The sequence below is a fragment of the Lepidochelys kempii genome, chromosome 3 (genome assembly GCF_965140285.1).
Source record: "Lepidochelys kempii isolate rLepKem1 chromosome 3, rLepKem1.hap1, whole genome shotgun sequence".
In the NCBI taxonomy this organism is placed as follows: Eukaryota; Metazoa; Chordata; order Testudines; family Cheloniidae; genus Lepidochelys; species Lepidochelys kempii.
The window spans coordinates 192,374,182-192,391,913 of NC_136382.1; the positions used below are offsets into that span (position 1 = coordinate 192,374,182).

General features: G+C 44.0%; 1 long non-coding RNA gene across 1 annotated transcript in view; it reads left to right on the top strand.

Annotated features, from left to right (window-relative positions):
* The window catches only part of LOC140909641 (uncharacterized), a 33,201-nt gene extending 19,615 nt beyond the window's left edge, over positions 1–13,586 (top strand). Inside the window, exon 3 of the long non-coding RNA XR_013635519.1 lies at positions 12,557–13,586. This is a non-coding gene — a long non-coding RNA (uncharacterized LOC140909641). The remainder of the gene's footprint in view (positions 1–12,556) is intronic.
* The last annotated feature ends 4,146 nt before the right edge of the window (positions 13,587–17,732 follow it).

Here is a 17,732-nt window from a genome sequence, read left to right on the forward strand (position 1 = left end):
TGTGATTATTCACACCCCCAACTGGGAAACCCACTTAGGAAAGGTGGAAGCGGTTCTGGACATGCTAAGACAGGCTGGCCTCACAGCCAACCCAGCCAAGTGTGCTATAGGGCTAACCAAGGCTAAATACCTTGGCTACATTGTAGGAAGGGGCATGGTCAAGCCCCAACTAAATAAACTAGAGGCTATCCAAAATTGGCCCCGGCCGAATCGGAAAAAACAAATCCGGGCATTCCTGGGTGTGGTGGGGTACTACCGACAATTTAGTCCCCATTTTGCTACAAGAGCGAGTCCCCTGACAGACCTGATAAAAGCCTGGGGTCCAGACACGGTGAAGTGGACAGATGCCGCAGAGAAAGCATTCATGGATCTACAGACAGCCCTCTGCAGTAACCCCTTGCTTATAGCCCCAGACTTGAACAAAGAATTCATTTTACCAACAGATGCATCTGAAGTAGGATTGGGAGCTGTCCTATCGCAGATGGTCAGAGATGAAGAACACCCAATCCTCTACCTCAGCAGGAAACTCCTCCTGAGAAAGCAGGAGTATGCCATGGTTGAAAGAGAGTGCCTAGCTGTGAAATGGATCATGGAAACACTGTGTTATTACCTTCTGGGACGATGGTTTACCTTTGTGACCGACCATGCACCCCTCCAGTGGATGCTGCGAAATAAAGAGAAGAATGCAAGGGTGACCAGATGATTCCTGTCCCTAGAACCTTTCCAATTCACCATACAAAACCGGGCTGGAAGCCACCATGGCAATGCAGATGGCTTGTCACGAGTACATTGCCTGACCTCTGAAGTTGCCCAACCCCATAGTGTTGAGCAGAGGGGGTGGGGGGTAGATGGGATATGTGACAGGGTCAGGCCAAATGGCTACAGGAGAGTAATAGAAAGCAGATATATTAACCCCAGGCTAAGTAGGTCCCTTTTCCCTGGGTAAGGTAACAGGAAAGGTTCCAGAACAATTAAGACAGGTTGATTAGAACACCTGCAGCCAATCAAGAAGCTGTTAGAATCAATTAAGGCAGGCTAATCAGGGCACCTGGGTTTAAAAAGGAGCTCACTTCAGTTTGTGGTGCACGTGCGAGGAGCTGGGAGCAAGAGGCACTCGGAGCTGAGAGTGAGAACGCGGACTGTTGGAGGACTGAGGAGTACAAGCATTATCAGACACCAGGAGGAAGGTGCTATGGTGAGGATAAAGAAGCTGTTGGGAGGAGGCCATGGGGAAGTAGCCCAGGGAGTTGTAGCTGTCGCACAGCTGTTCCAGGAGGCACTCTAGACAGCTGCATTCCATAGGGCCCTGGGCTGGAACCCGGAGTAGAGGGCGGGCCCTGGTTCCCCCCAAATCCTCCCAACTCTTGGTCAGACACAGGAGGAGTCGACCTGGACTGTGGGTTCAGAAAAAACGGCCAAGCTGAGGGCTGCCGTGAAGCTCCCAAGTGAGCAAATCCACCAATAAGTGCAAGACCCATCAAGGTAGAGGAGGAACTTTGTCACAACACTTATAAAGTTTGTGGATGATACCAAGGTGGGAAAGGTTGCAAGTGCTTTGAAGGGTAGGATTGAAATTCAAAATGATCTGGACAAACTGGAGAAATCGTCTAAAGTAAATAGGACAAATGCAAATGTAAGCAAGACAGAAGAAGTAATTCTTCCTCTCCACTCTGCTCTGATTAGGCCTCAACTGGTGTATTGTGTCCAATTCTGGGCACCGTATTTTAGGAAAGATGTGGACAAATTGGCAAAATTCCAGAGAAGAGCACCAAAATGTTAAAGGTCTAGAAAACATGAGCTATGAAGGAAAATTGAAAAAAAAAAGGGTATGTGTGTTTAGTCTGGAGAAGAGAAAAGACTGAGAGGGAACATAACAGTTTTCAAGTATATAAAAGACTGTTAGAAGAAGGAAGGAGAAAAATTATTCTCCTTAACCTCTGAAGATAGGACAAGAAGCAATGGGCTTAAATTCCAGCAAGGCTGGTTTAGGTTGGACATTAGGAAAAACTTCCTTACTAGAGTGTGGAGTCTCTGTCACTGGAGATCTTTAAGAGCAGGTTAGACACACGCTTGTCAGGGATGGTCTAAATAACACTTAGTCCTGCCATGAGTGCAGGGGACTGGACTAGATGACCTCCAGGGTCCCTTCCAATCCTAGAATTCTATGATCCTATGTTTTCTTCCAACTCAGTGATAAAAATGTTATATAACTCAGGACCAAGAAGAGATCGCTGTGAAACCCCACTAGAAACAATACCACTCAATGATTCCGCATTTACAATTACACTTTGAGACCCACCAGTTAGTTAATTTTTAATCTGTTTAGGGTGTGTCATGTTAATTTTATATCATTCTAGCTTTTTAACCAAAATGTTTTGTGATACAAAGTCATATGCCTTACAGAAATCTAAATATATTTTATCAACACTATTACCTTTTCAAATGTTAACTTTTCAACCAAACTGTAATGTCATTTAAAAAAGTTATCAAGGTAGTTTGACAGGATCTATTTTCCATAACCTTAGGTTGATCAGAATTAATTATATTAACCTCCTTTACTTCTTCATTGAGTCCCATACCAGCTGCTCCATTATCTTCCCTGAGATTGATATCAGACTGACCGGCTTGTTATTAGCTAGGTTATCCCATTTACTTTTTTAATATTGGTACCACATGAGCTTTCTCTCAGCATTCTGCAACTTCCCCTGTGTTCCAAAACATTTTGAAAATCAGCATTATTGGCCCAGTGAGCTCCTCAGACAGCTCTTTTAAAATTCTTGGATACAAGTTATCTGGACCTGATAATTTACAAATCTGTAAAAATCTGTTTTAACATCCTCCTAAAGTACAAATGGAATGGAAAGTGTGTTATCCTCATATTATATGACTACATCATCCAGTTTTTTCTCCAGCTACAGAACAGAAATATTTATTCAAAGCTTCTATCTTTTCTGCATTACATAAGAACGGCTATACTGGGTCAGCCAATTGTCCATTAAGCCCAGTAGCCTGTCGTCTGACAGTGGCCAATCCCAGGTGCTGCAGAGGGAATGGACAGTACTGGGAAATTATTGGGTGATCTATCCTCTGTTGTCCAGTCACAGCATCTGGCAGTCAAAAGCTTAGGGACATCCAGAACATGGGGGTTGTGTCCCTGACCATTTTGGTTAATAGCCACTGATGGACCTATCCTCCATTAATTTATCTAATTCTTGTATTGAACCCAGTTATACTTCTGACCTTTACAACATTCCCTGGCAATAAGTACCATAGGGTGACAGTGCACTGTGTGAAGTATTTCCTTTTGTTTGTTTTAAATTTGCTGCCTGTTACTTTTATTGGGTGACCCTTGGTTCTTTAGTTATGTGAAGGGGTCAATAACACTTCCTTATTCACTTTCTGTGCACCATTCATGATTTTATAGACCTTTATCATATTCCCCCCTCAGTTGTGTCTCCTCTAACCTGAACAGTCCCAGTCCTTTTAGTCAGAGGTGCTGACCTTCTAATGATCCGTGGAGGGTGGGAGGTGCTGGGGGGGAAGGGGAGGAGCTTATGGGGGCTGCCGGTGGATGCTCAGTACCCACCATATTTTTTTTTCTGTGGGTGCTCCAGGACTGGAGAGTCAGTGCCTATATTTTTAATCTCTCCTCAGATGGAAGCTGTTCCATATGCTTGATTATTTTTGTTCCCCTTCACTGTACCTTTGCTAAGTCTAATAGATTTTTTTGAGGTGGGGCAACCAGAACCACATGGAGTATTCAAGGAATAGGTGCACCATGGATTTATATAGTGGCATTATGGTATTTTCTGTCTTATCTATCACTTTCCTAATGGTTCCTAAGTATGTTAGCTTTTTTGACTGCTGTAGCATATTGAGCAGATATTTTCAGAGAACTGTCCACAATGACTCCAAGATGTTCCTTGTGTGGTAACAGCTAATTTAGACCACATCATTTTATATGTATAGTTGGGATTATGTTTTCCAATGTGCATTACTTTGCATTTATCAACATTGAATTTCATCTGCCATTTTGTTCTCAATCACCCATTTTTGTGAGATCCCTTTGAAACTCTTCGGAGTCAGCTTTGGACTTAACTATCTTGAGTAGTTTTGTATCATCTGCAGATTTTGCCACCTCACTGTTTACTCCTTTTTCCAGATTATGAATATGTTGAATAGTACCAGTCCCAGTACAGACCCGTGGGGGACACCACTATTTACTTCTCTCCATTCTGAAAAGTGACCATTTATTCCTAGCCTTTGTTTCCTATCTTTTAACCAGTTACCGATTCATGAGAGGACCTTCCCTTTTATTCCATGACTACTTTCTTTGCTTAAGAGCCTTTGGTGAGAGACCTTGTAAAAGGCTTTCTGAAAGTCTAAGTACATTATTTCCACTGGATCTCTCTTGTCCACATATTTGTTGACCCTCCTCAAAAGAATTCTAATAGATTGGTGAGGCATGATTTCTCTTTACTCATTCCCAACACATCATGTTCACCTATGTGTCTTATAATTCTGTTCTTTACTATAGTTTCAACCAATTTGCCTGGTACTGAAGTTAGACTTACTGGCCTCTAATTGCCAGGATCACCTCTGGAGCCTTTTTTAAACATTAGACTCACATTAGCTATTCTCCAATCATCTAGTACAGAAACTGATTTAAGTGATAGATTACATACCATACTTAGTAGTTCTGCAGTTTCATATCAAGTTCCTTCAGAACTCTTAGGTGAATACCCTTTAGTCCTGATGACTTATTACTCTTTAATTTATCAATTGTTCCAAAAGGTCCTCTACCGACACCTCTATCTGGAACATTTCTTCAGATTTGTCACATAAAAAGAACGGCTTAGGTGTGGGAATCTCCCTTACATCCTCTTCAGTGAAGACCAGTGCAAACTACTCATTTAGCTTCTCCGCAATGGCCTTCTTTTCCTTGAGTGCTCCTTTAGTACCTCCATGGTTCAGTGGCCTCACTGATTGTTTGGCAGGCTTCCTGCTTCTCATGTACTTAATTTTTTTTTTGCTGTTAGTTTTTGAGTCTTTTGCTAGTTGTTCTTCAAATTCTTTCTTGGCCTGCCTAATTATACTTTTACACTTGACTTGCCAGAGTTTATGCTTCTTTTCATTTTCTCAGTAGGATTTAACATCCATTTTTCAAAGGATGCCTTTTTGCCTCCACTTCTTTTACTTTGTTGTTTAGCCATGGTGGCACTTTTTTGGTGCTCTTACTATGTTTTCTACTTTGCAGTACACAGTTAATTTGAGCCTCTATTATTATTTCTTTTAAAACATTTCCATGCAGCTTGCAGGCATTTCACTTTTGTGACTGTACCATTTCATTTTCATTTAACTGGCTGCCTCATTTTTGTGTAGTTGTCATTTCTGAAGTCAAATGCTACTGTGGTGGGCTCCTTTGGCATTCCCCTCCAAAGATGTTAAATTTAATCATGTTATGATCGCTATTACTGAGCAGTTCAGCTATATTCACCGCTTGGGATAGGTCCTGTGCTCCACTTTAGAACTAAACGAAGAATTGCCTCTCTCCTGATGGGTTCCAGGACTAAGTGCTCCAAGAAGCAGTCATTTATGTTACCTATGGTAATAATACCATTTCCATCTAGTAATGGACTAATTGTCCATTTTCAGGATTCTTTTTATTCCTGATATACTTAAAAAACCCTATTTCCTGTTGTCCTGAACTCTACTGACCATGGATTTCCCCTTTTACCCCTTTGCTTCCCTTATCAGTTTTCTAAAATCCTCGCTTCTGATTTATATTCATGATTATCCTCTTCCCCTTTCTTCCATTTGTTATGTATTATTTTTTATTTGTTATATCTGCATTGACTTCCCCTCTAATCCATGCCATTTTTTTAACCAATACAACCTTTTTCCTTCATTGTGGATTTTTGATCCCTTATATCTAAGTTACCATTGATTTTTAGATCTGTGATCAGTTCCTCTTTGGCTATCAAGACAAGGTCTAATATAGAATTCCCATGTTGGCTGCAACATTTTGAGTTAGGAAATTGTCACATATAATGCTTAGAAATTCAAAGGATGTTTTACTACTAGCAGCATGACTTCCAACACATCTCACTCAGATTGAAATCCCCCAAATGTTTTCCCTGCACATTATAGATAGGCGCGTAAGGAGCGGGTGGTCCTGTTCCCTCTTCTGATTTGCTGATCCGTAGCTGACAGCAGTTAATACTCTGTCTTATGCTTCTTTATCTGTGAGGACATTGATCCCTAAATATTCAAGATCATTTTCTTCCAAGTTATCAGAGACCTTGAAACAGGTAATGCCATTTTTTACTTAGAATGCTACTCCCCCTCCTTTTTCGTTTAACAGAGTGAACGTCACCTGTGCTACTTGCTTCAGATTTAGAGTCTCTAGGAACACATAAAGACCAAGGGTAGTGACCACACATACATTCACATGTGCAAGGTCTAGTCTGTTTTACAAGTTTTATTAAAGTTACAATTACAGTTATGATTATCCAAGCATATAGAAATTCTATACAGACCGAATCACTCATTAAAATATAGTTATACTCACATACTTAACAATAGTGTTAGGGTCTGATGTGCCTCTCATGGCTTCATCAGAGGAGGGATGGTTCGTGCTGGAATCACCCATAGGGAGCTCAATTTTCCTCATCTAGACACCCTCTTTTATAATGTAATTCTGACTATACCTCATTAGTATTTCTATACATCATGCACTATGCGGTTAGGGCATACGTTAGAAAAATGTGGTTACTGGGTATCTTGTAAGCAAAAAAAATTTCTTTTGCTTGTTAATCTTTTCCCATAATCTTAGGGTATCGGATTATTTCTTGGTCATTGATTTATGTCATCATTTCTTGTCTCCAAGGCCTAGTATGGCTAAGCTAAAATCGTACAGGCCTCAGCCTGTAGACCTTGCATTTCAGCTCTACTTTATTTGATACCCAATACATGATTATTCTTTTTACCAACTGATCAATCTTATACTTGTATACTCCTACAATTTAACTCTATTTAACATACAATGAGTACGTATGACATGTTAGTTAATCATAACCACACAATAAACGAACAATAAACTAAAATCATTGGCTACACAATTGTGCAAGTCATCTTGGCAGGTTTCAGTAATACCAATGAGCAATTCCAATTCCTCTTGTTTGTTACCCAGACTCCTAACGCTGGTATATAAGCAATGAAATTTCTTCTCTTCAAAGCCTTTGGTTCCTTGATTAATTTTGTTCTGAACATCTTGATTCTGTGTAAAATGACTGCTCATGTCTTTTACCCTCTCCTTTTGTTATTAGTTTAACACCCCCCTGACTCCTTTAGCCAGCCTGTCCCTGAGAAGTTTGGTTTCCAGTCTATTGCGATGGATGACGTCTAAACTATACAGCCACCCTACACCATTTACCTAGTCAGCAGTTCACTTCCAGAATCTTCTGTCTTCTTTCACTCATGGGACTGGAAGGATCTCAGAGAAGATTTCTTCTTCAACAAGCTTTCGAATTCCCTGAAGTCATCTACTGTCTGAGCTATCTCACAATGCTGTGTCATTAGTGCTGATATGAACATCACCAATGGATCCTTGCCTGTTGACTTCAGAAGCCTGGCCAAACTTAGAGTTAAATCTTGTGTCTTGGCACTGTCCTGTTATCTGCTTATCTCTTTAGATAATCTCATTCCTACTGTGTATACACAGCTCTAGTGTTAGCTTGTGATTGAACTCAACTTTGAGCTCAAGGGAACAACTCTTCTGCAGGAGTGGCAGAAGGTTCCTAAAAGTGGGGGAGGCACCAGTGCCCTAACTGTGCCCCTGCCACCCGGAGCTACACCTTCTCCCCAAGCCCCTGCCGAAAAGCCACCCCTTCTCCCTTAGCCCCCCCTTCTCCCTTAGCCCCCTCCCTCACGCTGCCCATTCTCCCGAGCCCCCACCCTTGCACTGTCCCTTCCCCTGAGGCCCCACTCCCGCACCGCCTCTTCCCCACAAGACACCGCCCTACACTTGCTCCTCTGTGCCCCCTCCCCCCTGTCGCTCATCCTTACTGCCAGTAAAAAGTGGGGGGATCATGGCCCCCTGGCACCCCACCCCCATTCCAGTGCCCCTCCTCTCCTGACAGGATTCCAGTGAACTTGGACCATGGATCCTTGTCAAGCACAAACTGCCAACCTGTGCAAATGGGGTTTGCTTTGAGCATTGCCTTAATAGCTCTGATAATTGGAGCTGATTGGAAATGGGTTATTTCCCCCAATGGAAAATTTTGATCAATGAAAAAATAATATTTTTGTTGAATTTTTCAACTTTTTGTCAAACAACAAATGGAAAATTTTCAGATGAAGACTAAAAACTTGCAGTTTTCAATTGAAAAAGCTTTTGTTTGCAGCCAGGAAGTTTTGGGTTTTTGGCCAAAACGTTTTCTACAAAAAGTCATAAATTTCTGTGGAAAGCAGAAACTTGTATGAAAATGTTTGTTTCATCAAAACCTCAATTTCCCATCAAAATAGTTTTGACAGAATATTTTTGACCAGCCTTAATAATAGGGCCTGCTGTACCTCTCATTTTTTATTTGATTAGGTTAAAAAGAATAAATCAATTTCAGGTAAGTAATCCAGAACAGCAGAACTTAAGGACCCTTCTTAACTTTAATCAACTATTAAGTATTTTGACAGTCCTATTTTGTTCAATATTTTTGGAATTTTAACACTTGTTAGTTTGATATCACTTCTTCCGAAGTCAAATTCCCCCCTCAGTTCCTAAACTGTTCCTACTTTTCTAATGCACAGTGTGATGGTGTATGTGACCCGCATGAAGCTTTTGGAAGCTACTAGAAACTGTCCTAATATGATTAGCTAACGAGAGTGATATGATAACTGTGAGGGGAAAGATGGGATGCTGATTAGAGCACTAGCCCAGGATTCAGGGTGCCTAGCTTCAATTACTGGCTCTGCCATAGACTTCCTATGTGCCCATGTGCAATTCACTTAATCTGTCTGTGCCCCGAGTTCCCATCTGTAAAATCAGATGATAATAGCATTTCCTTTTGCCTACGCTTGCGTATTTAGACTGTAAGCTCTATGCAGCAAGGACTATTTTTTACTCTGTGTGTGTGTGTGTGTGTGTGCGTGCGCTGATTTCAGATAGGGCCTTTAGGTGCTACTAAAGGTGGGGTGGGGGGGATGTGAGAAAACCTTGATCTATGCAGGAAATAGCCCGACTTGATTATGTAAAGAGTTGTCACTTTGGATGGGCTAGCACCAGCAGGAGAGTGAATTTGTGTGGGGGGGTGGAGGGTGAGAAAACCTGGATTTGTGCTGGAAATGGCCCACCTGTTGATCACTTTAGATAAGCTATTACCAGCAGGACAGTGGGGTGGGAGGAGGTATTGTTTCATGATTTCTGTGTGTATATAAAGTCTGCTGCAGTTTCCACGGTAAACATCTGATGAAGTGAGCTGTAGCTCACGAAAGCTCATGCTCAAATAAATTGGTTAGTCTCTAAGGTGCCACAAGTCCTCCTTTTCTTTTTTTAATAAAAAGAATGACTCATCTAGTTTGGTGGTTCATTGGTTGAGTGTGTTATTTGATATCCTGCTGGAGAGTTCTGAGGAAAAAGATCTGAACTTTCTTTCTGTCCTGAGCAATTCACATGTTTTCATTCTGCTCACTTTTTACCTTTCCAATTTGTCTCCAGATTATTAGTCATTATAGAGTTGAATACAGCAAGTGTCATTTCCACTGCATTAATAACTACTCTCAGCCATGAGAGTTGTCTGAGAGCTAAGCAGGGAGGCATTTCATGGAGGATAGGTCCATCAAGGGCTATTAGCCAGGATGGGCAGGGATTGTATCCCTAACCTCTGTTTGCCAGAAGCTGGGAATGACCGACAGGGGGTGGATCACTTGATGATTACCTGTTCTGTTCATTCTGCCTGGGGCACCTGGCATTGGCCATTGTTGGAAGACAGGATACAGGGCTAGATGGACCTTTGTTCTGACCTTGTATGGCTTTTCTTATGTGAATTTTTTTGGCCTCTCAAGAAATGTCTGCTGGACAGGGGAGAGCACAGCTTTCCAAACTTCATGAAATACTACAGTTGTATTGAAATTTGAAAAGCTATTCTATTAAAGTCCCACTGTTCTGTGCCTTCCTCAATTCCTGCTCTCTACTTGAAGAGCTCCAGTGAGAAGCAAGCAGGCATTTTACTTGGTAATCCTCCATTCAGCTCAGTGGGAGGCTGCAGTGCTGTATTCCTGTCACTACATGAGGCTATAAATCAGCTTCCTGCCCAAACCCACTCGAGTGATCAAAGATGGTCTCCACCAGCAAGCATTGCTGTGTTCTCCTGAACCCAGGGGTACCCTGGTAAGAGTGGTTGGTCTCTTTTACAGTCTCAGTGTAAAAGCAAGATGAAAGAGAAAACCATGTCTGTAGCGCATACCATGCCACTGGCTTCTCTATCTCCCTTGAGGCTAGATATTAGTTTTCTAGAAAGGATTTTAATGTAATTGGGATACGCTTCTGTATTAACTCCTTAATAGCTCTTCTCCTGGGACTCTTTCATCCTAAGTAAATTACTCCACCAGAGAGGGGAAAGAGTGCAAAACTGAAAGAACAGCATAAATCTAAAAGACTGACGCTCTCCTTATCTAATCTATGACCATTGCCACTGTGACGGGGCAAGGCCAGATGGCTATAGAAAAGTAGTGGGAGATAGATGTATTAGCTCCAGGCTAAACAAATCCCTGGTACCAGGTTAAGTGAAATGGAAGCTGCTCCAGGTCAATTAAGACACCCGGGGCCAATTAAGAACTTTCCAGAAGGCAGGGAGAATGCTAGGTTGATTGGGACACCTGAAGCCAATCAGGGGATGGCTGAAACTAGTTAAAAGCCTCCCAGCCAGTCAGGTGGGTGTGCATGTCAGGAGCTGTGGGACGAAGTTGTGCTGTTGGAGAGACTGAGTAGTACACACCATATCAGGCACAAGGAAGGAGGCCCTGAGGTAAGGGTGAAGTGGAGTTTGAGGAAGTGAGGGCTGCTGTGGGGGAAGTAGCCCAGGGAATTGTACATGTCATGTTTCTAAAAGGTCAGCTAAAAGGTCAGCTGATACTATTAGGATCCCTAGGCTGGAGCCCGGAGTAGAGGGTGGGCCTGGGTTCTCGCCCCCCCCCCCAACCTTTTCCGCCTGATTAATCACTGAGACTGGGAGACAACAGAGACTATGCAAGGAAGGATAACTTCTCCTCAGCTCCCTTGCTGGCTTATGATGAAAATGGCTCAGTAGACTGTGACCCTTGTCTCTAGAGAAAGAAGGGTTACGTGGAGGGTCACAGTGAGCCTCTGATGCTAGCGAAATCTGCCAGGAAACGTGGGACCCATGGAGGCAAGGATAGAGCTTTGTCACACCACATGAGAATAGTCACAGCAAGAAGAGTGAAAGGAGGTAATGACTAAAACAAAAACACATTAAAAATCTTGGGTGGAAAAGAACAGCGAGGAAAGATGGGGAGCTCCCTTCTTTAACTTCAGCCAAGTTATTGTAAAACTGGCCTCCATTGCCAAGCATTTAGTTCTCAAGTAGGATAAGCAGAGGGTGGAAGTAGATAAAGGGAATTTGGATGCAGGCCTCTGAAATGAGCAGGAGTCAGGCTAACTCTAGCTTTAATAACGCGAGATTTGTAGAATCGCGGATTGTGCGAAGCGAGTGGGAAATAGGACAAAATTAAACATGGAAGGTTCACCCTGAGCAATCCAATATGAAATTTTCTGAAGGCTTCAATGCATTGTGTGTGCTCTCTGTTTGGAGGAGGTAAGTATATCCCCATAGCAAATCTGAGTTCTGAAAGAAATAGCTCACCATTTCATTTTCAGCCAAAGAAACAGGTACTGTATCGAAGCGAATCAACAGCTAACAGATTAGGCTTTTATTGAAAAGGCATGGTTATTAAATATAACTCTTCTAGCAACGGCCTCTCTCAATCCATAGTGGAAAATGCAATGTGTGAATGACGTAAAGTGAATTGTGAAAAAAGTCATACATGCTTTCTGGCAAATTTAGTGAGGGAAAGGTGTATATTATATATAATGCATACACATATGTATTCAGATCTGTGTGTACTTATATATACGTGTGTGTGTGTGTGTATGTAATTTTGCACAAGAGAAAAGAAAACTAAATAGATTCTATTCAAACTATTGAGGAATATTACAGAAAGGATACAGATGTTAGTACCTGTTAGTAAATATTTACCATTTTATTCCTTCTCTTTTTATATTTTTGATTCATTTATATCAACTATTGTTTAAAATCTTTGATATTAACAAAGAGTATTTTTGAATTCTAAGGCTGGTCGTTGACCTACAAGTTACCGTATTCAGGAATTTTATGCTTTAGGCTGTATCTTATAATCTATGGCACCTCCATGTCTATAAAACTCCAGCCATTCATGGAACTCATCCCCTTAACACGCACTCACTCTCTGTCTCTGTCTCTCTCTCTTCCCCTCCTCCCCACCAGGAGATGGATGATGGTTGCAGCAGATGTTTCCTACTGGGGCATCAACAGGGAAGAATTATTATGGGGGAAGAAGGACTCCACGGAGAGAAATTATCTTGCAAAACTGTTGGTCCTCTCTGCAGTAAATAATTATGCCCTTGCACATAAATCAGGTAAACTTGAAAATATACAGATATTAAAGGAAAAGACATCAGAACATATGGTTCTGGGTGGGTATTTTAGCAGAGGGAGCTCTTTGTCTAAAACCCCTATATAATGACAGAAATTTTGTAACTTAGTTGGGGAATGAAACTGTGCATCTCACTGTTAGAGGGCTTTCCCTTTACTGCCTCCCCTGGTTCTTGTCATGCAGACAGAAAGCAGAAGACCAGAAGTCCGAAGTGCAGGCAGTGCAATGTTTATTGGGGTTAGTTCCAAACAAACATATCCATAGCTCTACATGCTGGTAGAGTGTGTTTCCCAGTGTTCCGTTCCCAGTTCTGATGCTGCAGAGCTGTAGCCTGTGCCCCCTTTCCCCATTTCCCCTTCTCCCCCTCTTTAGCAGGCCCAAATATACCTGTAGTGCATGCCCCTAGTCACACCCCTTACAACTTATGGTCATGTTCCATTTTTGAGGGTTGTGAGTTGGGGTCTGTAGGGAGCCAGGGTGGCTCCCCTCTGAACCAGAGGGTAAAGAGCCACCCTCTGAGCCTGAGTGGGCGGGGCCAGGCCAAGCTTCCGCCAATCCCCAGAAGGGGAAGGGTGGGACAGGAAGTACAAAGGGCGGGGCCCTCTGCCCAGTGAGGAGAGCACCAGGGAGGGAGACAGACACAGGCTGCTCCCTTGTGATCCTGCTGCTGACCCAGGCGAAGCCCTGGGCAAGGAGGATCCTGACCGGGGGGAAGGCCTGTGGCAACCAGGGTTGCCGGCCACTGAATACCCAGAGGACCTGGAGGGGCCTGACTGCAGCCTGGGCCAGCGTGAGTCTGATACCGAGGGGGAGCAGGGGTGGCCTGCAGCGGAATACCTGGAGGATCCGGAGCTGCCCGCAGCGGATTACCCGGAGGAGATGGAGGATCCGGAGCTGCCCGCAGCGGAATACCCGGAGGAGATGGAGGATCCGGAGCTGCCCGCAGCGGAATACCCGGAGGAGATGGAGGATCCGGAGCTGCCCGCAGCGGAATACCCGGAGGAGATGGAGGATCCGGAGCTGCCCGCAGCGGAATACCCGGAGGAGATGGAGGATCCGGAGCTGCCCGCAGCGGAATACCCGGAGGAGATGGAGGGATCGGAGCGACCCGCCTGAGAGAGACCGGGTAGGAAGTAGCCCATGGGCCCAACTACACTGTGGGGTGGGTGTGTTTGGTCAGCGGGTGCGGACGGCCCCGCTGACCCAGCGGCGGGACCTTCACCTCCCACCACTGTCAGGGCCCTGGGCTGGAACGCAGTGGAGTTGGGTGGGCCTGCGTTCCCCTACCCCGGCGCGCCCCTGCCTGAGGGGCGCGCTACTGGCTCTTGCCGGCGCGCCCCTGCCTGAGGGGCGCGCTACTGGCTCTTGCCGGCGCGCCCCTGCCTGAGGGGCGCGCTACTGGCTCTTGCCGGCGCGCCCCTGCCTGAGGGGCGCGCTACTGGCTCTTGCCGGCGCGCCCCTGCCTGAGGGGCGCGCTACTGGCTCTTGCCGGCCATGGAGACCATCGCCCCTAGGGGCTCGGAGGACCGACCGACGCCCTGTCACAGGGTCTTAGTCCCACCTGTTTTGTACCCCATGGGAGGGGTAAGGAGTGAGGTTGTGTGTTCTGGCCAAGGCCAGGCTTTTCTTTGGCTTTTAGTGTTTCTTATGCCTGCCTCCCCAGCTTCCCTTGCCCCTCCTAACTGGTTGCTTGACCTTGGCTTGAGAGAGGAGCTGAGCAGCCTTCCAGTGTATGCTCATATATTATGCTTCCACCATGCTCTGTAACACTTTAACTGCTCTGTTTCCATTGTACTAACAAATCCATCTGGGTTAGGCAAAAGCAACATTTACAGTGTCTGTCTTTGTTTTTAGTAAGAATCCCTTTGTTCACACATTAGTAAAATGTGTATATATATCCAAAACCAAGCAGGCAAGCAGAACTCAAAGTACTATCTCAAGCAAGGCTATACTATACTATAACACTAATACTCCTAACTCCCACCAGTTACAGTGAAGAAGGGACACAGAGCCAGCTCTTTACCTTACTTCAAGGGTGGTAATGTATCTATTCTGCTGTGCTAATATCTTATTGAGAATCTTTAATTAAATAATTTCAATTGAGCCTGTTATTCAACAACCTTGAATTGTCATTGACTTCAAACCCGGTACACAGAACATTGTATCAAGCTAAGAGGAGAAGCTGCTTTTGTCTTTCCATCTCAGTGGATCCTGACTTTAATCTCACAGCTGTGAAAATGTGTCCTTCTCTTTCCTTGAGAGATTCCTTAAATTATTTTGAACACATTTGCTGCATTTACATTCCTTGCTCCAGAATGGACTTGCCACCTACACTCTCTTTTTGGTTATAGATCACTAGAGAATGTGTTGGGAATGTTTTGTTAATATAAAAGAGAAGGCTTTTTATGGTAATCATGGGAGCATTCCTACGCTAAGTGTATCATCAAAACAAGTCTGCTTTGCAGACACATGAGCCCAGGGATGTGTTCTAGTGATGTATTGCAGAGAAATATGGAAGGATTCAACTCTTCCCACCTCTAGTCTGTTGTAAATAGCTTCTATGATTAGGATGCTCTGTGGAAGCTGGAGATACATTGGGGCATCTGAAAACAAAAAGAAGGAGACTTCCTTTTAATGAGTGAAGGAATGGGGGGGAGGGATAGCTCAGTGTTTTGAGCATTGGCCTGCTAAACTCAGGGTTGTGAGTTCAATCCTTGAGGGGGTCATTTAGGGATTGGGGGAAAAAATTGGGGATTGGCCCTGCTTTGAGCAGGGGGTTGGACTAGATGACCTCCTGAAGTCCCTTCCAACCCTGATGTTCTATGGATCAGTTTGCTACAGCATAAAGGGGGAAGGTCCTTTCATGCATTGGTAACTGGTTAAAACACAGGAAATAAAGGGTAGGAATAAATGGTTAGTTTCTAGAATGGAGAGAGGTAAATTGTGGTGTCCCCTAAGGATCTGTATTAGGACCAGTGCTGTTCAACGTATTGATAAATGATCTGGAAAAAGGCATAAACAGTGAGGTGGCAAAGTTTGAAATGAAACAAAATTACTCAAGATAGTTAAGTGAAAAGCAGATTGTGAAGAGTTACAAAGGGATCTCACAAAGCTGGCTAACTGGCCAACAACATGGCAGATGAAATTCAATGATAAATGAAAAGTAATGTGCTTTGGAAAACATAATTTCAACCATACATACAAAACGATGGAGTCTAAATTAGCTGTTACCACTCAACTAAGATCTTGGAGTCATTATGGATAGTTCATAGAATCATAGAATATCAGGGTTGGAAGGGACCTCAGGAGGTCATCTAGTCCAACCCCCTGCTCAAAGCAGGACCAATCCCCAATTAAATCATCTCAGCCAGGGCTTTGTCAAGCCTGACCTTAAAAACTTCTAAGGAAGGAGATTCTACCACCTCCCTAGGTAACGCATTCCAGTGTTTCACCACCCTCCTAGTGAAAAAGTTTTTCCTAATATCCAACCTAAACCTCCCCCACTGCAACTTGAGACCAGTACTCCTTGTCCTGTCCTCTTCTACCACTGAGAATAGTCTAGAACCATCCTCTCTGGAACCACCTCTCGGGTAGTTGAAAGCAGCTATCAAATCCCCCCTCATTCTTCTCTTCTGCAGACTAAACAATCCCAGTTCCCTCAGCCTCTCCTCATAAGTCATGTGTTCCAGACCCCTAATCATTTTTGTTGCCCTGCGCTGGACTCTCCAATTTATCCACATCCTTCTTGTAGTGTGGGGCCCAAAACTGGACACAGTACTCCAGATGAGGTCTCACCAACGTCGAATAGAGGGGAACGATCACGTCCCTCTATCTGCTCGCTGTGCCCCTACTTATACATCCCAAAATGCCATTGGCCTTCTTGGCAACAAGGGCACACTGCTGACTCATATCCAGCTTCTCGTCCACTGTCACCCCTAGGTCCTTTTCCGCAGAACTGCTGCCTAGCCATTCGGTCCCTAGTCTGTAGCTGTGCATTGGGTTCTTCCGTCCTAAGTGCAGGATCCTGCACTTATCCTTATTGAACCTCATCAGATTTCTTTTGGCCCAATCCTCCAATTTGTCTAGGTCCCTCTGTATCCTATCCCTGCCCTCCAGCGTATCTACCACTCCTCCCAGTTTAGTATCATCCGCAAATTTGCTGAGAGTGCAATCCACACCATCCTCCAGATCATTTATGAAGTTATTGAACAAAACCGGCCCCAGGACCAACCCCTGGGGCACTCCACTTGACACCGGCTGCCAACTAGACATGGAGTCATTGATCACTACCCATTGAGCCTGACAATCTAGCCAACTTTCTACCCACCTTATAGTGCATTCATCCAGCCCATACTTCTTTAGCTTGCTGACAAGAATACTGTGGGAGACTGTGTCAAAAGCTTTGCTAAAGTCAAGAAACAATACATCCACTGCTTTCCCTTCATCCACAGAACCAGTAATCTCATCATAGAAGGCGATTAGATTAGTCAGGCATGACCTTCCCTTGGTGAATCCATCCAAGTTCTCTGAAAACATCCACTCAGAGTGCAGCTGCAGGTCAAAAAAGCTAACAGAATGTTAGCAACCATTAGGAAAATGATAGATAAGAGAGAAAATATAATGCCACTATATAAATCCATGGTATACCCACACCTTGAGTATTGTGTGCAGTTCTGGTCACCCCATCTCAAGAAAGATCTGTTACATTTGGAAAAGCTACAGTGAAGAGGAACTAAAATGTTTAGGGGTATGGAACAACTTCCATTTGAGGAGAGATTAAAAAGACTGAGGCTGTTCAGATTAGAAAAGGGACAACCAGTGGTGGAAGCAGAAATCATTTCTTGCCGGTACTGGGAGGGACACAAGAGGGGGCACATGATGTCACCACATTTTCCTCCATTTGACTCCTCCCCACCTTGTCCCCAGCCCGGGGCCCTACACTCTCCCTGTCCCCTCTGACATCCCCTTTACCAGTCTAAAATTTTATAACTGCATCTGTTAAACACCTATACTTCTGGGTGTCATTG